This window comes from Temnothorax nylanderi, unplaced genomic scaffold (genome assembly GCF_030848795.1).
Source record: "Temnothorax nylanderi isolate EJ_2023f unplaced genomic scaffold, tnyl_v1.0 TNYL_tig0010_pilon, whole genome shotgun sequence".
In the NCBI taxonomy this organism is placed as follows: domain Eukaryota; kingdom Metazoa; phylum Arthropoda; class Insecta; order Hymenoptera; family Formicidae; genus Temnothorax; species Temnothorax nylanderi.
This window is the reverse complement of record NW_027249072.1, coordinates 745119-760805: the sequence shown is the minus strand read 5'-3', so window position 1 is coordinate 760805 and position 15687 is coordinate 745119. Positions and strand designations below refer to the sequence as shown.

Here is a 15687-nt window from a genome sequence, read left to right as displayed (position 1 = left end):
ATGACACGAATGCAACTGTGCCGGAAGTCGCTTCAGTTGTAAATGTCACTTGTACATTCTACTACCCCAAAACTATTGGCGAATGGCTGCGGAATTGATTAACCGCGACTAGCACCAGTGGAACCGTGACCTTAATAGCAATTTCCGTTATACGAGCTTGCTGTTACCTCTTACTATTCTTCTCCTTCCGGTCGTCAACCTCTCGCCCATGTTGACCCTCCGCTAGTTGTACCGCTATAGAAAAGTGCCGAGCTAAGCTCCCGAGAATGGCTTAAGTTTCTAAGCAGGGATATTGTCGAACAGCTTAAGTCGCGAAATTTGCTGAGCTGTTGTAAAAACCTCGAATCGTACTACGAACAAAGTTTATTTTGCGATTTCTCTTAAGCTTTTGATTTATCAAATCGCAAAAAAATTTTTTCCACGAACTTTTTCATCACACCTCGTATATATATATATACGAGGTGTGATGAAAAAGTTCGTGGAAAAAATTTTTTCTGCCGACGTGGCAACACTGTAGGCTTCTATGGTGGTTTGGCGTCTAAGGGGAAGCCTTTTTTACGAGTCATCAGTGCAAATTTGGTCACAATTGAGTGCATACGTATTTTTCTGTGCCAGTATTTGTGAACGCAGTTTTTTTGCACGATCGTATACATAAAAATCTTATTGAGCACAAAGATCCAGCCTGACTGTTAAAGGCGCATTTCTACTATTTGTAAAAAGGATTTAATTAAATTGATTTAATAGATACTGTATTACTTATTAATTCGTAACTATTACAGCTATAATGATATAAATTTATTTAATATAATTTTTAGGTCTTTATGTTAGTCTGATGTGTCTATATTGTATACAATACCTTATAATACACAGATATAAATAGAATAGAAACAAGAACTGTCAAAATGAATAAAGTCAAAATGAATATATTCTATAAGAATATTCTAGTTGTCATAAAATATGAAAATGTAATGCGCCACAACGCGACATGCATGATAATCGCGAAGAAAGCCCGGTAATATCGACTTTGCGTCGCAGTATTGAAAGTATTGAAAATATTGAAAGACATCTATTTTGATCAGCCTGAATAAACGTCAAATTTATAATACCAATAACAATAATGTCATCACCGGTGTGATTTCGAACCCTTATAATAATAAAATAATTAAAATTAAAAAAGCTCAAACTTATTTTTTTAAAAACCGAAACTTTAGACGCAAGTCAGAATCTAATTAAATCACAATTTTTAGTAAACTTTTATATTATTTTCAATATTAAGAGTATATTATTTCCTTTATAAGGAAAACTACATTATACGTTATATCATTAACATAAAATTACGTGTTATCAAATATAACACTATAAATAATTAGATCATATTAAAGAGCGCATATATTTTTTTATAAATATTATAATTTTTATCATTAATTTATTGAGTACAGTTTAATTAAGTGCGTGTGTAAACACATCGCGTTGATCACTCTGACTTGAGTATCTCAAGGAACATCGAAAGAGACATTATTGCGAGAGATAGCCGATGCAAATTTACCATTGCAACTTACAACTTGGTGAAGCAGGCATGCCGTTCTCTCGCAAACCGCACACACACGGCGCCACGGTACCTTTTCATGTAGAATTCATGTACACCTCTCGGCATTCGAAAGAAACTCCACGTAACAAACTGTCCGCATCTTGCGCCACAAGCATGCCTCTTACAAGCACGCGGTGGTATAATAAAAAAGTATGGATAAAAAACGTGTGTCGCGCGTCACATCGTGCGGCGGCACTTAATGCATCATGCAAGCATTCGCTCTCCAGTTTTCACATCATACGCTGGAAGATGATACTTTCGTAGCCATTACGTGCTAAGATAATCATGAATATGATCTAAATATTTCTACTTTGCATAATCATACTTCTACAATACATTATTAAATATTGCAGTGATACTTACTTCTATCGTTGTTGGTTTAAAACTGAATTCTACTTGCGATACGTTGATATAGGAATTATTTATTTGGATAGAATTTCTAGAAAAACCAGCGGATTTAATCCAGATCTCTCTTCTTTTCAATCGAGTTTTCTACTTTTTTTCAGTCTACTTTTTTTATGGAAACCAGACAGCAATTAAATTTTAATTCCATAATATTGTCAATAATATATCATCATAAAAATAGGGATTTTCTTTAAAGCGTTTTCCAAAGTGCTTTCTAAAGTTGAAGCTTTAAAGTCACATGCATATTGTAAGTTTAAAAGACAATAAAGAATAAATAGAACATTATTTTCTTATGTTGTGAGATATGTTAGATCATATCTTAACAAATATCGTTGATATGTATGAACGTGCACGTTGGTGATATTTCTTATTAGAAAAGTATTTCTTCCGCCGAGCCTGCCAATATCTCGCGCGAGAGGTGTAGCGATCCAGCCTCGCCGATGGGGGGACATTAATTTTTCTCGCGAATTGATACCCGGCCCCTTGCACAGTCGACCGCCATAAAGTATACCGCGAGATGCGCCTCGAAAAGTATTGCGTACCTACGTGCAAAGTGTCTGCCTCTGCCGGGACGTGAGATTCTTTACGAATGCATTTTATATGCAGAACGGACTCGGTGCGCGCTTGGTTTGCTTCGGGAAGAGGTTCGCTGCCGATGCCGGGCTACGGGAACGAAGCATCGCCACGTTATTTCCGGAAGAATATCTACGCACCGATGCGGCGTATAAATTCTCGCATTAATTCAGGTATTGGTTGAACGCGGTCTATACACAACATTCGACAACTTGCGGGAATGAGTAACGAAGTTACGTTCTCCGTCACGTCGCGCCTACTAAGTTCTGCAGCATAGATTGCCGTAGTTCGCTAATTGTTCGATAAATAAATTGAATTTTCAATAGTGCTGTCAATCAAGGAAATATTATAGAAATATAACATTTCAAGTGTAATACATAAGGATCATTTGCATATTTTATAATCTTAATCATTTCATTTTGCAACTAAGCTTATTTGTTTAATTCTCATTAATGCTAGTTAGTTTTTATCCTGTTCACCGTATATTTTCTTTCGTGGAAAATGTAATTTTTGCTTTTGCAGATTTTGTAAACGCGTACATTATATATAATTCCGCGGGATTAATAATGTATCCTTTCTGTTAACATTTTAGTGCACACTTCCGTAACAAGTAACTCTCTAATTCTGAAACGTTCAGATTTTGGAGTAACATATGCAGGTATGTATATATTGCGTCATGTGCCTACGTATTCATTGAATGTATCTGTACGAATATTATACAGACTTCATTACGCGTGCATTATGCACGCCGCTACGTAACGCAGTCGGCGCGGAGTTCTCATAACGGTCATAAATTATAAGCTCGAAATTCCACGAGAGCAAATCGTCGAGAGAGTTTTCCGTTTGCCTCTGCTTCGCGTTGGGGAAACCGCCGCGCCGCACGCGGACGTGTGTTATCGATGTCGGAAAAGCGGGGGGAATCGGTGGAAAAGCGGTGATATTATTGTCGGTTTATTGCGGACGGTTCGTTTAAAAACTCGCAAAGCATCGCAGAAGAGATGTAACCGAGACAGCCGGGAAAATCGTCTGCGGAGAATAATAGAAAAGTTACGTGCACGGATCCATGTGCTTTAAATGTGCAGGTATGTTTTAAGCGCCCATGTGTATACGAATGTTCTGTGTATATGTTAAATGTGCATTCGCGTGCAAATAGCTGAATATTAGGCCGATCCTGAATGAAATACAAGAGGTGCGTCAACTACACAAAAGTTATTGAATCAATATATAATATTTAATATATAATATTTGCACATAATGTCAATATATGTATAATATTAGTTAAAAGAGAGAACTATATATACATTAGAACTGAAGAACTTTTATAGAAAAGAAATCAAACGCCTGTCTTAATTATTTTTTGGTTAAAAAAATTAGCAACTCTCGTAGCATGAGATAATTACATAAAAAGAAATTACTATTTGTACATACGTAAGTTATATAAGTATCAATATTCGGCAATGTATGAACAGATTTTTAGGTTTAATGGTTGGTTTCTCTGCCAAGTATATATTAATATCTATTTGTAAGTTTTTCTTGCTCTACGATGTTCTTTTCTCTAGAGAAATCTTTAGGAGCCTATTTCTCAGTTTTGACATGAAGGCATTTAGTTTCTTTTATATCTGTCCAAGATATCCAATCCATCTTCTAGATTTTTATATGTTATTGGAAAAGTAAAACCTATACCAAAGGATGACGTTATAAAATAAAACCAACTCTCTCACAGTTATTTGAGAGATGAACAGTGATATATAATGGGGGATATATAAAACGGGAGATTACGAGAAGAACTATATGATTTTCAAGATGTAATTCTACAAAAAATTCAATATCTCAAGTAATACAATATTTACACAAATAATATGTAAATATATTCTTGAAGTAATATATTAACTTTTTAAGAACAATTTTAAAATCTGTTCAGAATTTGCGTAAAAAAGAAAATATTTATTAATGATTCAAGTATAATTAATAATTTTGCTTCTCTATAAAAATCTTAAATTTACAGAGAGAAATCTTTCTTTTTTGTGAAAAGAGTCTGATATCTATTCTAGCTATTATAGACATTCGACTGTGCAAACTGCAGGACTGACCAAGCGGCTTGATGCAATTTCAATTTATTGGAAAAATTTTATAGAGATGTTTTATTGTCTCGGAAAATAATGATTCCGCCTTTACAAGTCTTTTTAGACTATAGGATTATATGGACTAATTAGAAAGTTAACTGTGTTTCGATCAACCGATGAAGGTAACAAATTTGATGTCACACATTTTTCAATATTTTTGCCGAATCGCGCAAACTTACATTTGCGATCGTCGGATTTATGTATACCGGATGCTGACAAATTTCTAGACGAGACGGATGTCTTTCTTTTTATCGACGTCGAACATGCACGTCTTTTGTTACAGAATTGTCCTTTGAAACGACACACACACACACGGCAATTTTTTATTCTTATGATACTATTCGCCCTATCTTATATTTAGAGAAAAGATCAAGAAATTGTTGTGTTTTCCACGTTGGCAAAATTTCAAAAAATACAAAACGCTTTATTACGTCAAGTTTGTTGTTTGTTCCAACGCGGATGCAGCTCTACCAGGCTCCGCGCATCGAAGGGTGACAATATTGACATCATGTATGTCAATCTATCGCGAGGTGGTGTAAGCTCACAACGGCATCAAAGAATAATCCGGCACGTTCCTAGTCCGGTAACGACGCAAAATATATTTCCTACGATAGCTATTTTCTACGACACCCGCGAGGAAACATATTCTCCAAAAATTTGTTTTTCAGAATGTAAAATTCTCTCATGTATCACGTCCTGGGGCTGCGTAATACGGAATGAATATAAATAAGTAATACGCAACCCGTCAAAGATGGGCGCAAGCAAGGGACTTCTTTTCTTATACTGACGTCTATCTACGTCACTCTTATCCGACTCAAGGAAGCGCTCCTACTTCGCAGTAACAAAAGCATTTTGCTCGTATCATCCCGTAAAGCTGGAAAATATGAAAACGTTACTCCTCTCTGTAAACGGATAATAGGATTCTGCGTTTATCCGAAGATGCTGATCGCATTAGAATACGTTTTACAGAAATAGATAATAATTATTATTATTATACATAAGCAATACAGATAACTATTCCAAGGATTTCAATTTTAATTTGAACAGCATATTTTAAGTGATATTTCAAAGTAGTCGATTTTTAGATAAAAATCATCAATAACTTTCGAATTATATCAGATTACTTGATACAGAATAATCGTTGTATATTTTATCATATAAGCATTTCTCAAAGTGAAAGTCATCAATATTTTTTCCATCAATATTTTTTCTCTGTAATTACATATATTCATGCTTTTTGTTATGTATGTGGATTAACAAGATCGAAAAGTCAAACGTGCAAATATTTTATGCGCCAACTTGAAAGATTGTTAATCCATCGACGCAACGTTCAATCATCGAGCTCTATACGCGCGGTTGAGACATGAATATTGCGTGACTCAATCATTCGCAAGCGGTTCAATCTGAATGTCCCAATTTCCTCCACGTGATTACCTTAATACGTTGCCCATATCTCCGGTACGATGAAACCGGACTGCTAAAGTGATAGCCACAGACATACACACGGAAGCTCGATGATACGCATTGGCTGAACTAACCAACAACATCAAACTGCGTTTACATATACTTGTAACTTAATTGTGTTCCATTTAATCAAATTGGCTTTGCGTTAATTGTTTCGCACTTTGATGATGATAATAATTACTCTCATATCTTTTTTTATGTCTTTAAAATAAAAATTGTGAAATTAAATAAAAAAATAAAATTATATTAAACAAGATATAATTTTAAAGAGCGATTAAAGTTATCATTAAGAATTACTGCATTCTAATTTCGTATTAATATTCTTTTTATGTAATAAAAAATAAGCGGTAATAAAAGATAACAAATAAGCAAAATAAAAGCTAAAGCTTTAAATAAAAATTATAGTGCTTTTTTAAGTTATATCCCATTCAAATTTATTTCATATACATATATATGAGAATACACTCTATATATTTATTCTATCTTTTAGTTCTATTGACTTTAATTACTATTTAATTATTACGTGTTCCTCAAATGTGTGCTATTATTGCTCAATTACTCTGCACGATCTTGTTACCACTAGAGATTTACGTAGTATAGTATATATCATCCTGCAAAGTGTTATATATTATACCTAAGAAAATATATCTCTAAAATTTGTGCTAATATAAATCGCGAGTACATCAGTTGTTCCGATCATTCGCATATGTCCTATCTAGAAGACACGTACCGTTTCATCCACGTTATTACCTTAATACATTAGCTGAATTTTCGACGGACTATGCCATTGCGGTTAGCGCAATGGGACTGGACTGCTGACCCAATACCATTTCCGTATTGTAGCAAATAGCATGCAGTATCGAGAATTCAAATGGAGTGTATTTAGAGATGTTTCGCCCGGTATTTCGTATGTTTAAGACGTATATTTTATATCGCCATGTTTAGGATTAATAATCGCAACAGGATATTCTACAGTATCGCGAATGTGGATCACGCACAACGAAAGTACATTGACCAAAATGGACTTGGATACAGGCCCGACCCACGTTGCGGGCGGTGCAGCGTTCATATCGATTTCTTGCGAAGTGCCGATAAGAGTCGGCGGGTGTACGCCACTTTATAACAGAGGAACGAGGTGGAAAGCGGTAGGACGGAGACAAAGTAGAAAAGGCAGGGCAGAGAAGTCTGTTCGAAATCGTTCGACACTGATCGAGCAGTTCACCTATGCATCGAATGAGAGATCGGAGACACATCGGCCTTATTCCTCAACTCAACCATAAAGTCATTGTTATGCAAATATTAAAAGATAAAAATATAACTAATATTAAATGTATGAATGTAATAAAATTAGAATTGTTACATTATTTTTTGCTTGTTCCTTAGTATTACATTCCGTATTATATGTGAATAATAGTTTTAAAAATAACTATGCGAATTGCACTGTAATGAAACCGATGATATTTAAAACGCATAACGAGTAGCCAAATTGCAGATATAATAATAATTATAAAAAAATTGTTATTATGCGCTTCTGTACGTTAAAAGTCACGTGACGGTATTAACGGTCGTTAATAGATCGGAACCGATATAGCACTCAAACGGAGAGTAACTGTGGATACTGGCAGGCCGTTAGTGGATGATATATCTCGCCCTATAAGCAGAGTAAATGGCTCGGTGCCGATTGCGGCCGAATATTAAGGATTAGAATAGATCATTAACTAGACGTGGTTGCGAAAATATGCGACGCGACGAGGCGTATCATCGACAGGCTGATAATAATGACACATGTTCCTTAACCCTCCCTAAACAGATTTATTACCATCATGTAATATCGTAGTATCGCACTACCATATTTTCTACATTAAGCACGTGCATTGAAAAATTTTGGATACAATAAACCTAGCATGAATACTAAAGTAAAATAATTTATATTTATCCACACACAAAAATAAAAAAGTGGATTATTGAAGCTTTATATTGGAGAGTTTATATATATATGGAAGAATTTAAATTTATATAAAATATGCCAAAAAATTCCAATAAAGCAATATCTACAAGAATATTTCATTTATTGACTCATAATTATTATTATTATCATTGCATACGTGTGACATACGTATATATTCCACTGACGATTGTGAAAACGAAGAATAATCCTGCGATATATAATTCACATACGGCTTTCCTGTATGTCAGACTTTATCCCAAAAATAATTTGCAGAATAATTCGTGGTTTCCGGTGGAGATTAAAAAACCCTGATCCATCAGAGAGTAAATCCGACGCGACTAATTCGAGACGATATGGTTGGTTCTGGCTTGTCCCGGAGCTTAAAGATCCCTTTCTCGCTTCTCTTGCTTTCGGTGCAGCCCCAGCCATTTTCGCTCGACTTTCGCGTCATTCGCGAGTTCGTTCTTTCACTCCATCACGTCTTTATTTATAGTGCTTCTGTTCGCTTCATCTTTCACTCTTGGCAGTTTGTCAAAGTTGTCGCAAGTTAATTCAACATCGTAAATTAATTGTTGCCTTCAATTAATCCTTCGCTCTTGAGTCTCGAATTAGAGACAGCTCGTTCTCCCCTAACGAATACGCGAATAAACACCATGATTACTAAAGGCCTTTCATTGTCGCTGTTCCTCAAGACGAAAAATATGCGGGTGCGAGTGTGTACAGAACGACTATTGTTATGTTAATAACTATGTTCACGTTTCTTGATTAAGAGATGAATACAATTGTGAGGTAAATTGCAACGCAAATTGGATGTTTATGATTTTATCGTAATAATGTTCTGGAAATAATTTTAATTCGTACGCTTTAAGTCTACATTGAACGTATAAGAAACTGCTCAGTTTCCCATGAAAAGTGAAAAAGAAAGATTAGACGTATACATGTAAGCTTTTATGAATATTTATCTATTAAAGATTTTTAATATTTTATAAATAAAGATACAGGGGTCCGAACATAGTTTTTATCCCGGAGATTGCCTTGCCGAATTCATTTAAACTTGATTCCGTTTTATAGAATTCTTAATAAACGTCTTTCCAGTTTTACAAATTTAAAATTATATTCATGAGGTAATATGACGAGCTTCATATAATCTCTGCTATCGAATAAATCATTGCAAAAAGATTGTTCCATTATAATAAAAGAAAATTATTACACTTTATTATTTCTCGCTAATAAAAGGCATAGGTTATTGGTAAATCAATAACTGTGTAAAAAAGATTATCGCACAGTGTATTTCGTAAAATAAGTCAATAATTTTGTTTTTTTTCTATTTTATTAATTTCTAATTCTGAGTTTATGTTTCACATGTAATCGCATTTGCTACAACCGAATCAAATACGATTTTTACTAGTAAGAAATATCTTATAAAAAAGTTTAAATAAAATCTCTTATTTCGGACACTTTTTATTATAAATTGACGTAAATTCTTCACTGTCACTTTTTTATGTGCTTTATACGGACACAAGCGCTATGTGTGCTTCTCAAATGAACTAATTTCAATCAAGGTAGAAAGTGTATCCGACAGCTAGCTGATAGGTACATGTAAAGTGATAATTAGAACGCTGAATGCACACGACGTTCGCATTTCCGACGAAGCTCAATAATTTATGAGCACCTAAAACTCAATCTTCTCGCGGATCGTTCTATAAATCTTGCGACAGTGAAATCTCGAGTTAGCCAAAATTAGTTTCGGAACGTGCCTGTCTAGGTCACACAAGCCTCCCGTTCAACTTTTCTCGACCCAAATCATCACTTTCCATAAGTTAGCGATAATTTTCATTCACATTTCTAATCTTCGTTCTTTTTTTAAATTAGATATTTCACTAGAATTCCTCAGGTTTAGTAAATCTTGTGTCAAAATTTATATCATATTAGAATACTTAATTCTAATACACAATCTAATAAGCATTATTAGATTATTATTATTAATGACATATATATCCCATTCAATAATTTATTTAACAGAAGTAAAAAGAATGTGAGAGAAAGGAAGAAAAAATTTTTATAAATAAAAACAGAGTGTTATGTAAAGGATATAAGTTGAGTTTACGAACTACGTAAGACGGATTCTAAATAAAACTGAATTAATCTCGTATAGGGCGCCGAGTGATTAAAATCCAAGTTGGCAGTTATCAGCTTTGACGGCCACTGCGTGCACACGTGTGTAAAAGAGGTATCGGTGCCCATTCCGGTATCTCGACAATAGAGGGTGGTTATCAGCGTGCCGCCGCGGCGCGGGCGCCGCGAGGAAGAACGGCCGAATGACAGAGCGTAGAGCTAAGCGAGTCACGCACGCGCAATCTCCATACATCACCGTCGGAGCGTGTAAACTTTTCAACTCCCCCGCGTATCCCGTGTTCGCAGGAGAGCCTTTTCTTTCTCTCTCACTGATTTCCTTTCCTTTCCTTTCTCCACATGCCGTCCTGCCATTCGCGGACTCACGAATTATTGAAGCTCAATTGGAACGAGGGAAGAAGACTGTGACCGGGCTAAACGCATCCACGTCCTCGGCTCTTTCTCTTCTCCCGTCTTTCAATATCCTCTCGACTCTACTTCCATCTCGCCTGCCACCGAAAGTCTATCTACAATTCCGTCCGTTATTCTCGTTCCCTTTCCGGGACGCGTCTTCATCTTCTTTCAACCCCTTCCTCGCGGAGCTTCACCGGTTCCTGGATTATGCCAAGGCTTAGGAGGTAAAAGGGTGGGCTTAGCGATTATCCCGACGGAAGCCCGAGGTACCCTTCGCATTGAGTAATTATTTGAAATTTCCGTTCGATATCCCTCGGGACACAAGAAACTTTATTTGACCGCAATTAGTCCCCTCTCCACAACGATGCGTTCGTCCTTGTCTCAAGTAGATAAATGATGTCAACCGAAAGATACTTATTCTTGTGAATTTTGTCCTTTGAAAGAATAATTCTCGATAATTTACTCTCCGAGACCAATTCTCGAGCAAATTAATACTAAATATTTTACATTGTTAGATATGAAAGTATATGCATAATGTATACATATATTGAGATTCTCATATCTATACATTTCTCAGCTTTTATTTTATCTAATAATTCTTGATCTCGAGTTTATCGAAAATTTTAATATGTTTTAATAAGTCGTTTAATAATCATGATTAACCAAATTAGTCTCACATAACTTACTCTGTCATGATTATTAATACGACTTGTTAAACCCTCTTAAAATTTGCAATATGAAATCCATCGAGGTCAAGAATTATCATAATAAAATAAAAGCTGAAGAATATATATATGTATATACTATATATTACTATTATATAAACATCTCTTAATTTATCCCACTAACTACGAAAATATAATAAAAACCATAAGATGTGCAATCTTAACGAGATTGTGACGTACCTATACTGATCCATAATTGATGGAAATTACTTACAAACGAAGGGTAGCGCGCATAGGCGCATTTTATATTTGTTAGGTTAATATGCAAAATACACTAACTCACTGTGTTTTTTTCTACCGTAAATGGGTTTGCGTTGTAGTTGCCGGTAATACAATGTTTACGTTATGCATATCCATTTGCAAATTCCGCGAATATTTATTGAAAACCGTTTTATGTAAACAAGCAGCATTTTGTATTGTTTTCTACCATCAAACAATATTTGCCATTTTACTCCACTCGCTTTGTGAATATATGTTATTGGTCTTACGACCATTGAGCGAACATTTATAAGAAATAAATGTCGGAGCCAATTATGGGTCGGTTTAGTCAACTGAATCAACACGCTATCGATCGCGTAACAAGTAAATTGGTTATAATCCAGAATTTATATACATAAAAAAATCGCTATAAGAAACGATAAATAATATCAACAAGATTAAACATCCTCATATATTATATGTCGACTCCAGATAAATATATTTCATCATCGTAAAGAAGAGTATTAAAACCATTTAAGCAGATAATCGATGACAAATGGAAATGCCGTATAAGTCAAGCCGGTGAATTATGTTTTGAATATCTCATTATTAAAAAAGAAAAGCTGTCATTTGTTGCATTGCATGCTTGCATAACTTGCACTAATCTTATCATACTTCAGAAATCTAAATTGCAAAAGTTGTTGTATTTGTCTTGCGAAGTTATCTGCGGTACATAAAGACGCTTTTGTTTTTGCGAAAAATACATACGAGTGATTCTCATCGCTAAAGCAAGCAGAATGCACAAACATCGCTGTATAGTCATTCCTGCGAGAACTAACAATTTATCGCAGTTCTACGAAAACGTATTCTTTTTGAGCAAGAAAAAAATATGAGCATGGAAGAATAACTAGGGAAAAACTACGAGGGTGATGGTCACTGGGTCGGCAACAATCGTTAAGAAAGAAAGGGGAATATGCTCACTATGGCTGCACCAAGTCTTGATAAATTGTGCACGACGTGGAGAGTTAGTGAATGGTCGAATGAACAGTAATAAGCAACACATGACATGCGAGATTAAACCAGAAAAATCTAGATTTCTTGATGAATTTATGATTGATTAATAAAATGATCATAACAGATTTAGTTTAAAAATTATTCGACAATAAATATCTATTTGCTCTAAAAAGTTTTAAACACCAACCAATATTCTTTTTTCAATTAATTTCAAGCAAATCTTATTATATTTTGAAATTTTAATAATTATTAACATAGGATATATTTAATAGCAAAAATAAAAGATAAACAGATAATAATGGCTTACAATCAAATATTTACTTAAAAAAAGAAGTCAAGTTTCAAATCTTCAAAGAATTCAAAAGTATATTAAAGATACTTTTATAGAAAGAGATAAAAATGTTATATCAATCTGTTATAATCTTTTCTTATTGAGGCAATTATAATGATTTAATTTTTTGAAAGTCATTCAAATAATCCATATGAACGAAAGATGAATTACTTAAGTATTGCTATTAGAGGCGATCTAGGTCTTCCTCGCATGCACTATTGTTGTTTACGTGCAAACGCCGAAAGTTAGCGACCGCGAAGCAAAATCATAGGGCTGGTTTCAGGTTCATGAACTGTCCAGCTGTCGGGAGCCCCGGTGCAGTGTGGTGCGGTCTCGCCGCATCGGCCGTCCCAAGTCGGTATTGTTGTATACCGTATACCGGGATTATGGCGTAATGTGTGAACCGACACCTTGACTACTTCGATCTCCTTTAACCTCCGCGTCTGTCCGCGGAGAGACAATCCCCGTCGTTTCTGCGACCGCGCTTCTCGAACCTTTCTCGAACGCGAAGAGAGAAACCCTTTTCCCGATCTAAAGGTATTCGCCCATGGTAACTCATTTCCTCTTGTTAGCTGGGTCGCTTAAGCTCAGTTTCCGCCGGAAAGTGTTATCGATCTATGCCCGCAAGCCCTCGGAACTCTGACCGCGGCGCGCTTGTATACATATATGTATATTGTCTGAGTACATATACTTGGGGTAATTAGCGTTGGGTGATGGTTTTAAAGCTTTATAAACGACCAATAAATTCGAATCACGAAAAGCGGCATAGAGGAAAAAATTGCTGATAACGATATTTCGGAATATGACGCGTATCAGATTCTTAACTCTATATTTTATCTCATTTATAAAAATCACAGCTTTTAATTAATGTATTTTGTATTAATGCCTAACAATTCTATTTTTTAAATACGGTAAATAAATAAATAATTATAATAAAATATCAATTGCATGAGGCAATATAAAAAAAAAATAATGATAAATAGTCTTGCTATTGTGATAAAAGCAGCAATATTGTGCAAAAATCGCTTAATGCGGATTAAACTTCTTCTAAATTTTAATCATACGTAAATTCTAATAGACGTTTGTCAATTTAACAATAAGTTTTAACAGTGCTTTATTTAGGCAAGGTACAATTGTAGCTAATCTACGAATATAGAATCTGAATATGTTAGAATCGAACGGTAAACAAACAACCAAGCACTGTTGATGATTTCGAGTAGAACAGGAGAGAAATTCTTGTTTTACGCACCACGTTCACGTTTCATGTGCACACAAAAGCGCGTTCGCAGGTGCACGATATCAGGTAGGCGAGCGGTATTTTAGAAAACAGTGTCGCGATCGATTATACGAATTGCATAGCGCTCCGGAAGTATCCGTCTAGATCCGGAAGACCCTTGTCAAAATATTAAACCTTCCTTCGGATCGAGTTTCAAATAGCTTCACCGTCATAACGAATGCGATCCTCTTCGCGGGTAGATCGCAAGAAAGCAGGCAGAGGAAGACACAGTGAGAGGGTTAAACCGGCCGGTATCACTTTACAACGGCTTTCCACGGCGCGCCCCTTCCCGCGAGATATACCGTATCTCCATTTATTTTTGTTCCATCTTTGAAATCATACACCCTTTATTATGCTGCCGCGCGGAACTACCGGCGTGCGATATATGCTACGTATAGATACCTCATAAGAACTTTGCCTTGAAAGCGTGAAGAAGTATTTAAAAGCAATAATAAAAGATCCAATGTTAAGACAACACACGGAAATCTAAAAGTTTTTTTGATTGAAAACTATGTTTTATTATATTACCGCAAAACTATTTTTATTATACAGTGCCTCAATTTTATAGTATCCCAACTTTTTTAAATAATTTTAATTACATCTCCTTCAAGCTTTTTAGGATACTATTGCAACAGCATATTCTTGAGAATCAAATTAAGTCAAAAAGTCCTGTACCACTTTCCCTCCAAAAAGCAATTATCGAGATGTCGTAAGCTAAATAATGAAAACGTTACCAAGTTTTCTTTGAATATCTCAAAAAGTATTAGGCAAAAAAATGTTTCAGACAAAAGTTGTTTAAATTAATTAATAGAAAAAGATTGTACAATAAAAAATAGGGATTTCTATTTAAAAAATTTAACTTGGGCCCTACTGGGCTCAACACGGGCTCCGGACTCAAAATGTAATAAGATCGTCTATTGGCCCCCTTTGAATTCTCCAATTTTTATCTGAAACATTTTCACACATTTATAAAAATGTTTCAGTTGTGAGCACATTTCCAATAACCCAATACTTTCTGAGATAACTGGTTGTCCCGGAACTTTTGATACTCACGGTATGCGTATCCCATTTCATTATCGCTTTTCAATGTAAAGAATATTTAACGTAAAAATTAACAAAGATTTCTAAAATTACACTAATAACAGAAAACTTTTACTTTGAAATTTTACATCAAAAGAAATACGCAATGTACCATTCACAATCGATATCAATACGTATTGATTATGGTATTTACTTAATTATCTGCAAACGTTATCTATCAAAGCTAAGTGATAGTTTCGCATTGTTGCAACTCAAAATAATACCAATTATATGTACACGTTATAAATTTTGGTATTAATAATTATTGTTACTAATAAACCGCAGTGGAATCATAGCATATGCATTGGAAATAACGTATTGCACTATTCATCAAACATGTTCGACTACTCGTTAATGTCTACCAGTCGTTATTAATTAACACTGTAATAATTAAAAATAGATAACGTGTGCAATACAAAGATGTAACCAATAATAT

At 34.9% G+C, this 15687-nt stretch overlaps 1 pseudogene; it reads left to right on the top strand.

Annotated features, from left to right (window-relative positions):
- The first annotated feature begins 5128 nt into the window (after window positions 1-5128).
- Window positions 5129-7433, top strand: LOC139787478 (uncharacterized; annotated as a pseudogene).
- The last annotated feature ends 8254 nt before the right edge of the window (window positions 7434-15687 follow it).